Genomic DNA, 12,309 nt, shown 5'->3' on the forward strand with positions numbered 1-12,309 from the left:
TACAGCACAGAAACAGACTGTTTGGTCCAACTTGTCCATGCCGACCAACTATCCCAACCCAATCTTGTCCCACCTGAAAGCACACGGCCCCATATCCCTCCAAACCCTTCCTATTCATACACCTCCCCAAATACCTTTTAAATGTTGCAATCGTACTAGACTTCAACACTTCATCTGGCAGTTCATTCACTAAACGTACCATACTCTGCGTGAAAAAGTTGCCCCTTAGATCTCTTTTGTATCTTTCCCCTCTAACGCGAAACCCATGCTCTCTCGTTCTGGACTCCCCCACCCCAGGGAAAAGACTTTGTCTATTAATCCTATCTATGCCCCTCATGATTTTATACACGTACAGTTACGACGTTTAAACGACATTTGGATAAGTACATGAATACGAAAGGTCCGAAGGTTTATGGGCCAAACACTGCGACGAGTTTAGTTTGAGAACATACTCAGCATGGACTGGTTGGATGAAGGGTCTGTTCAATGCTGTCTGCCTCTGTGACTGATCTGTACTGGTCTTAAAACCATTTTCTTACCTCCCCCCATAAGCATCCACTTCTTTGTTGTTCAAAACTCAGATGAACTTAGCCTTGAATATGTTCAATGACCCCACTTCTGAACTCAATTCCTCTTCGTAATATACCACTTGCCTTGCTCATTGCCTGCTGCATCTGCCCGACAACTGGCATTGACTGGTGTGGAGGGACTCTGAGAGCCTTAGTACATCCATACATCATTCCTGATGAAGGGCTTGTGCCCGAAACGTTCACTGTCCTTCTCCTCAGATGCTGCCTGACCTGTTGTGCTTTTCCAGGGCCACATTTTTCGACTTTTACCTCTAGTCCTCACTTTCTCCACATTCCAATATATCACCATTTAAACAATGCACTGCTTTTTTTTAACAGCAAAGGCTATAATTTCACATTGCGGCACTGCACTTGCCATGTGTTTGTCAATTGACACACAGACCTGGACCAACTTCGGGAAGAGGCAAAAGACTGAGTTCTGACAAAAACCGTAGCATACTCACAACGTCGGCTCTGTTTACCTTTCCACTGATGCTGCTCGACCCGTTGGCTTTCTGCAGTATTCCCTGTGTTTGTTCGACATAAATGCTGCTTTCCATTAAAGAACTTCAATCCCTGTCCTCTGGTAATTGACCCTAGTCAGTGGCAATAGGTTCTTCTGATCATTAACCTTCCCATTCACACCACGTCTTCTCCCATCATTGCCAACTTGGGAATGTCTCCACAAAATGGAAATTGCTCATCCCTGGACATGATGCAAATGTTACAATGGGGAAGAGGTCTTAGCAAAATATTGTCAGTTAGCAGGTGGAAAAATGTTCAGGAAGTAAAACACAAATCCCAGTCTCCAGCTTTGTGAATCATTAGAAACTCTTTGGGAAGTGGAATTAGAGGAGAATGAAGGATGAACTGTCCGACTGAGCAGAGACAGTCCAGACACCGTCCCCTTGTTTAAGAGGCTGATTGACTCTGATATTCTCGGGACATGAACTGACCTGAGACATTGAAAGAATTCTCTGCACATCAGGAATTCAAACCCATTCTCGGCTCGGGGCCAATGAGAAAATTCGGGAAGAGGCAAAACACTGAAAGGCTCGGAGGGCGATGGCCCCGGTGAAGGAGAGCTTGTTCCTCGTGACATGGATGTGCCTGCAGATGGTGGGATCAGGCTGTCCCCATGTCTCCATAATGAATGTCCAAGGCTTTATTATGGAAAAGTAAAACTGATAGAAGACAATGGTAATTTTGGGCGGGGCGGGTTGAATTATGAATTGATTAGTAGGTTCCTCAAAGACACTGTGCAGACGGTGCTCGGGGTGGTCTCTGTGGCGCAATTGGTCAGCGCGTTCGGCTGTTAACCGAAAGGTTGGTGGTTCGAGACCACCCAGGGACGGAGTGTTTCTTGTTCTCGCTCCTACCGCTTTCTTGGCTGCGAAAGTGCACGTTTTTAATGGTTTCAGGAAAATGTTTCCCAAACGGAAATCTTCTCCACTGAGGCAGCACAAAGGGGTTTCTGAATTGATTGAATTTCTAACGTAAAGGACTGCCGATGCTGAGAATCCGAGACAGAAAGCGAAACTGCTGGAGAAACTCAGCAGGTTTGGCTGTACCTGGATGAGGAAAAAAACGAGTTCTGAAATGTTGTCTCTGATTCTCCTTCCACAGATGCTGCCTGACCTGCTGAGTTGCTCCTGCAATTTCTGTTTTTGTTTTTAACTGAACGTCCATTTCATCTTTCGGGATGAAACACCCAGACTCTCCATTTGCAGATATTTAACCCTTTCGAAACCTGTGAAGTGATTGAATTCAAACAAACTCAGCAATGATTTACTCTTTCTCAGCTCCACAGGCAGAGAGACCTGGGAAATGAAGCTGTCAGTGTGGTTCTGTATTGGTGGGCCGAGTGGTGAATGCGATGGACATGAAATCCATTGCGGTTCCCCCACGCAGGTATGAACCCTGCCGACTACAGTTGAGAAACGACATCAAAAGAAAAGGGAGACTGCTCCACGGTTTTTTTTTTAAATGCAAATCAGTGGACGGGTTGAAATATTTCAATCACATTGGGACTGGTCGGGAATCTGCAACCCACTGCCCGTCAGGGTGGAACAAGCAGATACCCACAGAGCTGCTATTGAGGCTCTGAGCCAAGAGTTTGGAAATGACACTAGAATAGTGAGGGGCGTGAAGTCGTGATCGAAGTTAAGCAGGCACCTGAGGACCAAGGTGTTTTATTTGCCTGTGAAAGATACTGCTTCACAAAGTTGGGACTATGGAAGGGAAGCAGTGACGGTGATTATCTTTGGCTGTTCCTCTTGTGAATGTTCCCATTGCTGCCCATGTCCGTGTTAACGTCAGAACTCTGCTGCATGGCGCCGGCGAAACGGATGACGCATCTGACTCCACCTACCTGTTTGAAATGCAGCTCACAGCTTCTTCACACACACCAAATAATCTTTCTCATTGTCCTGAAACCGGCATACGGTTTGAATTCCTGATCTGCAGGAACGAGACTCTTTTCACTGTCTCGCGTCAGGAAATGTCCCTAAGAACATCAGAGTCAAGTCACAGCGCTGTCAGAGGGGAAGCTGAAATAGCCCCACACGCTGCTCACGGGCACATTTCACTTTCCCCAACTCACCGCCCCAACCACTGCGGCTCCTCGGAGTGGAAAGGAAACAAACACCAAAACCCAGTCTCAGCTTTGTAAGTGTTCAGGAAATAAGAAAACTGTTCATCCCTTCGGGTCTTCCATCCTGGGCTGACTGCGTTGATTTTAAATGGCTGTCCAGTCAGTGCCGATTCGTTTTGGCTGAAAAAAATCTTCCTTATCTCATCCCAGCATTTCTTGCCACAGAGACCTGTGTGGCAGAGTTCATGTATATATTTCCTTGTATGGTATTTTGTAAATAACATTCGTTTGCTGGTTGTTTGTATCGGGTATTTCAGGTTCATTAGAGGCTGTTTAAGTGTGTTGGTAGGTTTGTGGGCGACCATGATGCTGAGAGGGTTGAGTTGTCTGGACATCATTTCCCAGATGTCTTTAATGTAAAGTAATGTGGCTAGGGTTTCTGCAGACGTTGTGTCTGCTTGTGTCAGTTTGTTGATGTGAAATCGTCACACTGGGTATATTGGGTAGGCAAAAGTGAGGACTGTAGATGCTGGAAACCAGAGTTTAGATCAGAGTGGTGCTGGAAAAGCACAGCAGGTCAGACAGCTTCCGAGGAGCAGGAAAATCGACGTTTCGGGCAAAAGCCCTTCATCAGGAATAGAAGCAGGACGCTTCCAGGGTAGAGAGATAAATTGGGGGGTGCTGGGCCAAAGGTAGCAAAGAGTACAATAGGTGAATGGGGGTGGGGACGGAGGTGACAGGTCAGAGAGGAGGGTGGAGCGGATAGGTGGGAAGGGAGATTGACAGGTCCTGAGGACAGCGCTCAGCTGGAAGGTTGGAACTGAGGTAAGGTGGGGGGAGGGGAAATGAGGAAACTGGTGCAGTCCACATCGATGTCCTGGGGTTGAATGCATCCGAGGCAGAAGTTGGGGCGTTCTTCCCCCAGACATCGGGTGGGGAGGGAGGGGCGATGGAGGATGCCCAGGTCCTGCATGTCCCTGGCAGAGTGGGAGGGGAAGTTGAAATGTTGGGCCACAGGGCGATGGGGTTGATTATTGCGGGTGTCCTGGAGATGCTCCCTCAAACGTTGTGACTTGACTCTGCGACGGGGCTCCAGTCTCCCCAATGTAGAGGAGACCGCATCGGGAGCAATGGATACAAGAAACAACTTTGGTGGAAGCCTTCGAACTGCCGTGACCCGGGTTCGATTTCCGGCAGGGAAGCAATTTTCAGTAGAGCTGTCAAACTTCGCTGCCGTCTCCCTGGTGGTTTAGTGGTTAGGATTCGGCGCTTTCACCGCTGCGGCCCGGGTTCGATTCCCGGTCAGGAAAGCAACTTGCAGTGTATTTTTTTGGCTGCCCATTCTCCTTAAATGCGCTGGAGAGTTACTTATTGGTCTTCGGAGTCACTGGGTGCTGCACTGTGTTGTGGTTCGTTGGAATAGTACCCTCGTTCAGATTTGTTTGTATGTGTAGGGATGATTACTTCTGTAGCTAAGTACTTGGTTCGCGTGTGTTGCTTTCCTGCAGAGGCTGTTTTGAATTTATCATTGACTGTTCGCTCTACTGTGACATCTAGAAATGGCACTTTGTTGTTGTTCTCCTCTTTTGTGAATTTTATGCCAGGAAGGAGATTGTTGATGGTGTTGTAGGTTTCCTCTAATTTGTTTCATTTTTTGATGACAGAAGTGTTTCATGGGCATTTCGTTGATTTGTTTGTCGGGCTTGTTACTGAATATGAAGTGGGTGGTAAGGCACAGTTCCACGAGGTTGACAGTGCTATCTTTGCTGCTGAAGTTGGTTCTGTGTTTTTGTCTTTAGTTCTTCGAGTAGTGTCTTCAGTTTTCTTTGGCCACGTTGATGTTAATGGATGTGAACAGGGCTGTTATGTCAAAGGACAACATTATTCCATCCTCTTCTATCTTCGTGTCTTTGGTGTTCAGGAATTCTTGGATGGAGTAAAGGGAGTGGCATGAATCTTCGACTTGGTGTTTTAGTCCTCAGTGGAGGCCTTTGACTAGTCTGTATATTGGTGTTCCAAGTAGTGAGACTATGGCCTGAGGGGGGCTCCTGGTTTGAAAAAGAGGAGAACAACAATAAACTGCATTCTTAGATGTCACAGTAGAGCGAACAGTCAATGGGGAACTTCAAACTAGCATCGACAGAAAAACAACACACACAAACCAAATACTTAACCACAGAAGCAATCATCCCAACACCCACAAACGAAGCTGCATCAGGACATTATTTCAACGAGCCACTACACACTGCAGCACAGAGAAACTACGAAGACCACAAGAGAAATACGTATATAGTGTATTTAATGAGAACGCGTCCCCAATAAACCCATTCCGCCGATTTCTCAGTGATGCTTCCAAGCTCACTCTCAAAAATTCGGTTTGTCCCTCCATTCTTTCCTGTTTGTTTTTTGTGGGTTTTGAAAGCGTTCCCAATCCTCTGACTGAGTATTGGAGTTGGGAAGGTAAAAACAATGACTGCAGATGCTGGAAACCAGATTCTGGATTAGTGGTGCTGGAAGAGCACAGCAGTTCAGGCAGCATCCAAGTAGCTTCGAAATCGTCGTTTCAGGCAAAAGCCCTTCGTCAGGAATAAAGGCAGTGAGCCTGAAGCATGGAGAGATAAGCTTATCTCTCCATGCTTCAGGCTCACTGCCTTTATTCCTGACGAAGGGCTTTTGCCCGAAACGTCGATTTCGAAGCTGCTTGGATGCTGCCTGAATTGGAGTTGGGAAGTTATGTTGTGGCTGTACAGGACATTGGTGAGACCACTTTTAGAACATTGTGTGCAATTCTGGTGTCCCTCCAATCAGAAGGATATTGTGAAATTTGAAAGGGTTCTGAAGCACCAATGGGTCCACAGAGGGAAAGAGGCCCTTCTGCTGCCCTGAGTGTGGGAAGGCCTTCAGTGATTCCTCTGCCCTGCTGACGGACCAGTTGGTCCACACCGGGGAAGGCTGTTCTCCGGCCCCAAGTGCGAGATGGCCTTCAGCAGGTCTTCCCACCTGTTGAGACACCGGTGGGTCCACACTGAGAGGCCGTTCTTCTGCCCCAACTGTAGAAGGGGCATTGCTCTTTCCTCCGACGTACTGGCCCATTGGTGTGTCCAAATGGTAGAGAGGTCGTTCAGTTGCCCTATGTGCAGGAAGGCCTTCAGCAATCCCTCTGCCCTGCTGAGGCACCAGTCCATCCACACCGGGGAGAAGCCGTTCTCCTGCCCCGAATGTGGGAAGGTCTTTACCTGCTCCTCCACACTGCTGAATCACCAGCTGGACCACACGGGGGTGTTGGGGGGGGGGGGGGGGGGAGGGGACAGTGGCGGAGGAGGGGAGGCCATTCTGCTGCCCTAAGTGTGGGAAGGCCTTCAGCAATTCCTCTGCCCTACTGAAGCACCAATGTGCCCACACCTGGGAGATGCCCTCCAGCTGGCCCGAGTGTGGGAAGAGGTTCATGTTTTCCTGCAACCTGCGGAAGCACCAGCGGGGGCACCAACTCTCCCAGCAATCAGATCCTACCAGTGATGATGCCTTCAGTCAACTCCCAGGTCTGAACCTCCTGCCAGTTCTGACAGTGGGTGCAGTGGGAGAGTAGGTGGGCTGTTCTGGTCTTCTGCTGGACTGCAATTGCCTTCCCGACACCCCACAATCACAACTCCATGGTGGCTCAGGGTTAGCACTGCTGTCTCATGGCACCAGGAACCCAGGAATAATTCCACCCTTGGGGGTCTGTGTGCAAGTTATGGAGGGTAGGAAAATGGATCTGAGTGGATTAGTTTTCGGAAGATCAGTGCAGATGTGTTCGGCTGAAGGACCTGTTTCCACATTGTGGGGGTTCTATGATTCTATGAGCTTTGCCTTCAGTGGACACTGTTGCTCATTGAGCCCGGGACTGCACATTGCCAATGAAATGATCCAGAGAAACCTAAGACCGCAAGACCATCGGAGAAGAAGTTTGGCCTACTCGGCCATTCGTTAGTAACAAAAGTATTGGATGAGATTAGCTACAGTGTGGAAACAGGCCATTTGTCCCAACAAGTCCACACCGACCCTCCGAAGTGTAACCCATCCAGACCCATTTCCCTCTGACTAATGTACCTAACTCTATGGGCAATTAAGCATGGCCCATCCACATGACCTGCATATCTTTGCTTTATGGAAGAAAACAGGACCACCCAGAGAAAACTCACTCAGACATTCGGGGAAAGTGCAAATTCCTCACAGACAGCCACCCAAGGCTGGAATCAAATCTGGGTCCCCGGCACTGTGAGGCTGCAGTGGTAAACACTGAGCCACTACATATTGCAACCCGAAGTTGGCAAGCCGGGGGTTGGGAGAATACAGCAAGCCAGGCAGCACCAGGATGTGGAGTAGTCAGCGTTTTGGGTATTAACCCTTCTTCATGACTGAAAGAGTGACTTATCTATGAGAAAAGATTTACATGAATGTTGCTGGGGGTTGGAGGGTTTGAGCTGCAGGGAGCGGCTGAATAGCGTGGGGCTGTTTTCACTGGAGCATCGGAGGCAGAGAAGTGACCTAATAGCGGTTATAAAATCATGAGGGGCATGGACAGTGTAATAGACAATGTCCTTTCCTTGGGGTGGGGGAGTCCAGAACTAGAGGGCATAAGGTTAGGGTAAGAGGTGAAACAAATTAAAGGGACAACTTCTTCATGCAGAGGGTGGTACTTATATGAAATGATCTGCCAGAGTATATGGGTCAGGTGTTGTCAAATGGGAGTAGATTAATATTGGATATCAGGTCAGCATGGACAAGTTGGACCGAAGGGTCTGTTTCCATGCTGTACGTGTCTCTGACTACTGGTCCTGATGTAAGTTTAAAATAGAGTCCAAGTAACTTTGAATAGTTCAATCTCCTGAAAAGCTCACCTCCTGAAAAGTTTCAGATGAATCCCTCTGAGCGATACTGTTTAAACATGCTGAGTTGGACAAAGTATCCCATCAAGTTCAACACAAACCCAGAGTTGAAGAAGTCAGAAGTCAGAACACCAAGGGGACCAAAACTGATCACAAAATTCCAGGTGCGGCCTCATCAACGTCCTGTATAACTACAACATAACTTCCCAACATCTATACTCAATTCCCTAACTGATGAAGGCCAGTGTGCTGAAACCTTTCTTCACTGCCTTGTGTACCGATGTAATCAGAGATATACGACCTACTTTAAACTGATCCACGATCCAGCTGCTGGGAGCACAAAGTAGAGAATTGCTGCGTGAGTGTGCTGGGTAGATAACCCAGAGGTCGATGGGTAAAAACCATGTGATTCTAGTGCTCAATGTAAGCTACTTTCATATACAAAGGTTCTCTGTTCTGCATCTTGCCTTTGCATCTGCTTCCCAAAGCTTCTTCAGTGGAGGCGTGGCCGCTGGAGCCCAGGAGTTCAACAACCCCCCGGCGCTGGAGGAAGGTCCAAGCTCCAAGAAGCGAGGGGGGCGGGGGGGGGGGGGGGGGGGGTGGGTAAGGCTGGAAGCTGGATTTGCTCAATGCTTGTATTTTTAACTCATTTAAATGGTACCTACTGTATGGGGCTATGGTTTACATTAAAACCGGAGGATCATATCAGAGTGTTTATATTTAGCAGTGGTAGTTGGTAAAATGCACACTCTGGGGTGCACTTTCTATGATGCTGCATTTCTCGCCTTCTGCCCTTCCCCCATTTCTTATCTCCCATCTTGATTTTATCTTTTTTTGGTCAAATTTAATTTCAGATTAATCAGACTTGCGATTCACTGTGTGCTATTAATTTGTTTGTTCGAATATTTCAAGTCAAAATTAATGCTGTAATTTAATTTCTGATGTCAGAGTTTGACATTGAATGTGCAGGTGTGAATACCAGTAAGTTGTGAAAATAAATCAAGAACTTGTGGTTTTTAACAAAAAGAGCAGTTCACTGATATTCATGGCATCGTCTCATTTGGGAGTGATGATTCAAATCTGACCAACAAACCGTTTCATGCAGTCATCCAATTGAATAAAAATTTTCTTTAATTTAATAAAAGAAAATAATTCTGGCAGGCTAAGACTTATGCAATCTGTTTGTAAGATTATGTCCATTGCTCGCAATATGGTCTCATCCACATTGGGGAAACTGGACGCCAACTAACCGAATATTTCAGGGAACAACTCTTGGACTCTAATTCTAACCCACACACCGCCCTGTGGCTGAACACTTTAACTCCCCCTCCCATTCCACCAAGGACATGCAAGTCCTGGGCCTCCTCCACTGCCAAACTCTTGCTACCCGACACTTGTAGGAAAAACACCTCAACGTCTGCTTTAGGACCCTCCAACTACTTGTTATCAATGCAGATTTCATCAGTTTCCTTATTTCCTCTCCCCCACCTTGTCCCAGATCCAACCTTCCAATTCGACACCAACCTCTTGACCTGTCATACCTGTCCACCTTGCTTCTCACCTATTTGCTCCACCCTCATCTCTGACCTATCACCATCAATCCCTACCTCCATCTACCTATTGCACTCCCATCTACCTTCACTCCAACCCCACTTGCTTCCCATTTATCTCTCAGCCCCCTTGGGCCACCCTTTATTCCTGATGAAGAGATTATGCTCTAAACCAAGACTATGATGAAGCAACATCCTCAACAAATAGGAAATAGCTCCCAAGTCAGATTTCATCCCCTCTTCTGTCACCCAGTTCTTTCAGAAATAAGGAATGTCTTTTTCTTCCACTAGAAAGTGGTCTTCCACTTTGTGCTGTCTGAAGTGTTATGCCTCACCACTACTTCAGACACCTTTTAAGAATCCTTTCAACCTGTTTTTCTAACAATTGTGGAGGTGACCAAAAGCAAACATTTCACTCATCCTCAATGTCCCATTTCTCCTCCTGTGAGCCATTTTGTCATGTTGTCTCTGTTACAAGCAGCCGAGTGCACTTGGTTTCTGAATTGAAATTTGGCCATTGAAGTGAACAGGATTAATATTTATCGATGGCTAGCTGTGTTTGCACTAACTGTAATTTTCCACCAATATGATGTCTTTTGTTCCACAAAACTGGAAACAATGATCTGTGTTTATATTGCAGTCGGATGTAGAAAATCATCCCAGCTATCTTCACGTTATTATAGTTTACTGAGACCATAACATCATTACGTGGCAGTTTGATGTCACTGAAACCTGGATGGAAATCTCTAGATTATGTTGTAAAAATATCGGTATGATGTTATTCACACTGCGCTGTCACCAACTGAACGAAGCGGCTGTGTGTTTAAACCCCGTGATGAACAGTTTGTGTTTTACTTCTCACATTGCGGGGAGCTGAGCATTTCCCCAAACAATGGGCACACCACCTCCCTGACACAGTGTTCACAAATCAAACTGACAGCAAAGATTCACGTGTGATCGAAAGTTTCCGCAAAAAAACTTTTGACACAACCCATTTTCGGAGTGAACGTACTCCTTTCTTCATTTAAAATGTTAGGTGTTAATTGTAGTGAGCCTGACGTGATTTGAACACGCAGCCTTCTGATCTGGAGTCAGACGCGCTACCGTTGCGCCACAAGCTCAGGGTGGGCTGACAACCTCGATTCATGCTTAAGGGAAGTGATCGCACGACAATGATTTTACGTTCATGTCTGTTCTGTTTCTCCCTCTTCTCCTTCTGTCTCTCGAAACAATTTCCAACTCTCTCTCAATAAAAATCTGAAAGAACTGCGGATGCTGTATATCAGGAACAAAAAATAGGAGTTGCCGGTGACCCTTCCACAGAACAGATGGTGATTGGGAAAATATCGGTTTATATGCAGGAGATATTGTGGGAGGAAGGCGGAGATCAGGACAGAGCCCAAAGCGAAGGAAGAACTGTTGGACAGAAAAAGGAGTTGATAACGATCTGCGTGAGGCGGGGGGGGGGGGGGGGGGGTGGGGGTGAATAACTGTTAATGGAGACTGTTCGTGACTAAGGAGTGTGGAATGACAGACTATGCGATAACAAGGCTTGGCGTGCGTGACAGGGACGAAGATACCATGGAGTTCGGGCCCTAGAATTATTGAATTCGATATTGGGACCGGAGGGATGTATGGTCCCCAAGTGTAATATTCGGTGCTCTTCGTTCTGCTGGTGCTGAGCTTCGCTGGAACACAACAGCAAACCTGAGACAGAGATGTTGGCCAAGGAACAGGGTGGGGTGTGGAATTGGCAGGCAACTGTAAGCTCAGGGTCTTTTTTTGCAGGCAGAACGTAGATGTTCTGTGCAGCAGTCACCCAGTTTACGGTTCGTTTGCCCCAATGTAGATGAGGCCACATTATGAGCAGCAAATGCAGGAGACTGGGTTGTGGGTAGTGCAGGTAAAGTGCCACTTCACCTGGAACGTAAGTTTGGCCACTTGGATAGCGAGGAGGGAATAGGTAAATGGGCTGGTGTCACACATTCGGCACTTGCAGGGGAAAGTGCAACTCAACCTGCAAGTTTACTTTGAGAAAATCCTGGACTTGAACTCCCAAGTCTCTTTGCATTTCCGATTTCTGCATTTTCTCCCCATAATCCTTCAGTTCCAACAGTGACTACCTATGTCAGGGCAGCACCAGTGATTTCCTGACATATGGATTGTATTTGGGGATATCAAGGAACGTCAGGAACTGTGAGTATCTCAGGAGCAATCGTTATTCCTGGGGGAGGCAGAGAGGAATGTGGTGTGGTCCTGTAAACTCCAGAACTTTGATAACTTCATGAGTCAGCAATAACTCTTTCTGGACCAAGAAACGAAAGGGCCAATGAGAAACTGCTACAAGGGAGTTCACAAATAACATACATTAACTATCGCTGGGAAGGAGGAGGCAAAACAATGAGCTGTTCCTTTGGACACATGAGATAATGGTGTTTAATAACTGTGTGACAAAAGGACAATTAATTCTGCCTGTAGAAGGAACGCCTTGGCGTAAAGGGGTTAATTGCAGGACAGGCTGTTTCAAAAGGTGGAAAACCCTCAAGGATAAGAAGGCAAGCTACAGACCTGAGGTCTCCAGAAGTGTGGGGAGGTGGTGTCAAAATCTAAAGCCCAGCACACTCACGCAGCACTACTCTACTTCTGGGCTCTCAGCAGCTGGATTGTGCATCAGTTTAATGTAGGTCCTATATCTCTGACAACATCAGTACACAAGGCAGTGAAGAAAG

The 12,309-nt window shown here is 47.0% G+C and overlaps 1 protein-coding gene and 3 non-coding genes across 4 annotated transcripts in view; 2 read left to right on the plus strand and 2 right to left on the minus strand.

Annotated features, from left to right (window-relative positions):
• LOC140460064 (uncharacterized) overlaps positions 1 to 12,309 on the minus strand; it is a 507,032-nt gene that overhangs the window by 460,129 nt on the left and 34,594 nt on the right. The gene's annotated exons all lie outside the window — the stretch shown is intronic.
• Positions 1,850 to 1,923, plus strand: trnan-guu (transfer RNA asparagine (anticodon GUU)). The gene has a single exon. It is a non-coding gene; the product is annotated as a tRNA-Asn (tRNA).
• Positions 4,401 to 4,472, plus strand: trnae-uuc (transfer RNA glutamic acid (anticodon UUC)). Its single transcript has one exon. It is a non-coding gene; the product is annotated as a tRNA-Glu (tRNA).
• Positions 10,630 to 10,701, minus strand: trnaw-cca (transfer RNA tryptophan (anticodon CCA)). The gene has a single exon. It is a non-coding gene; the product is annotated as a tRNA-Trp (tRNA).

The sequence above is a fragment of the Chiloscyllium punctatum genome, chromosome 36 (assembly GCF_047496795.1).
Source record: "Chiloscyllium punctatum isolate Juve2018m chromosome 36, sChiPun1.3, whole genome shotgun sequence".
Classification (NCBI taxonomy): domain Eukaryota; kingdom Metazoa; phylum Chordata; class Chondrichthyes; order Orectolobiformes; family Hemiscylliidae; genus Chiloscyllium; species Chiloscyllium punctatum.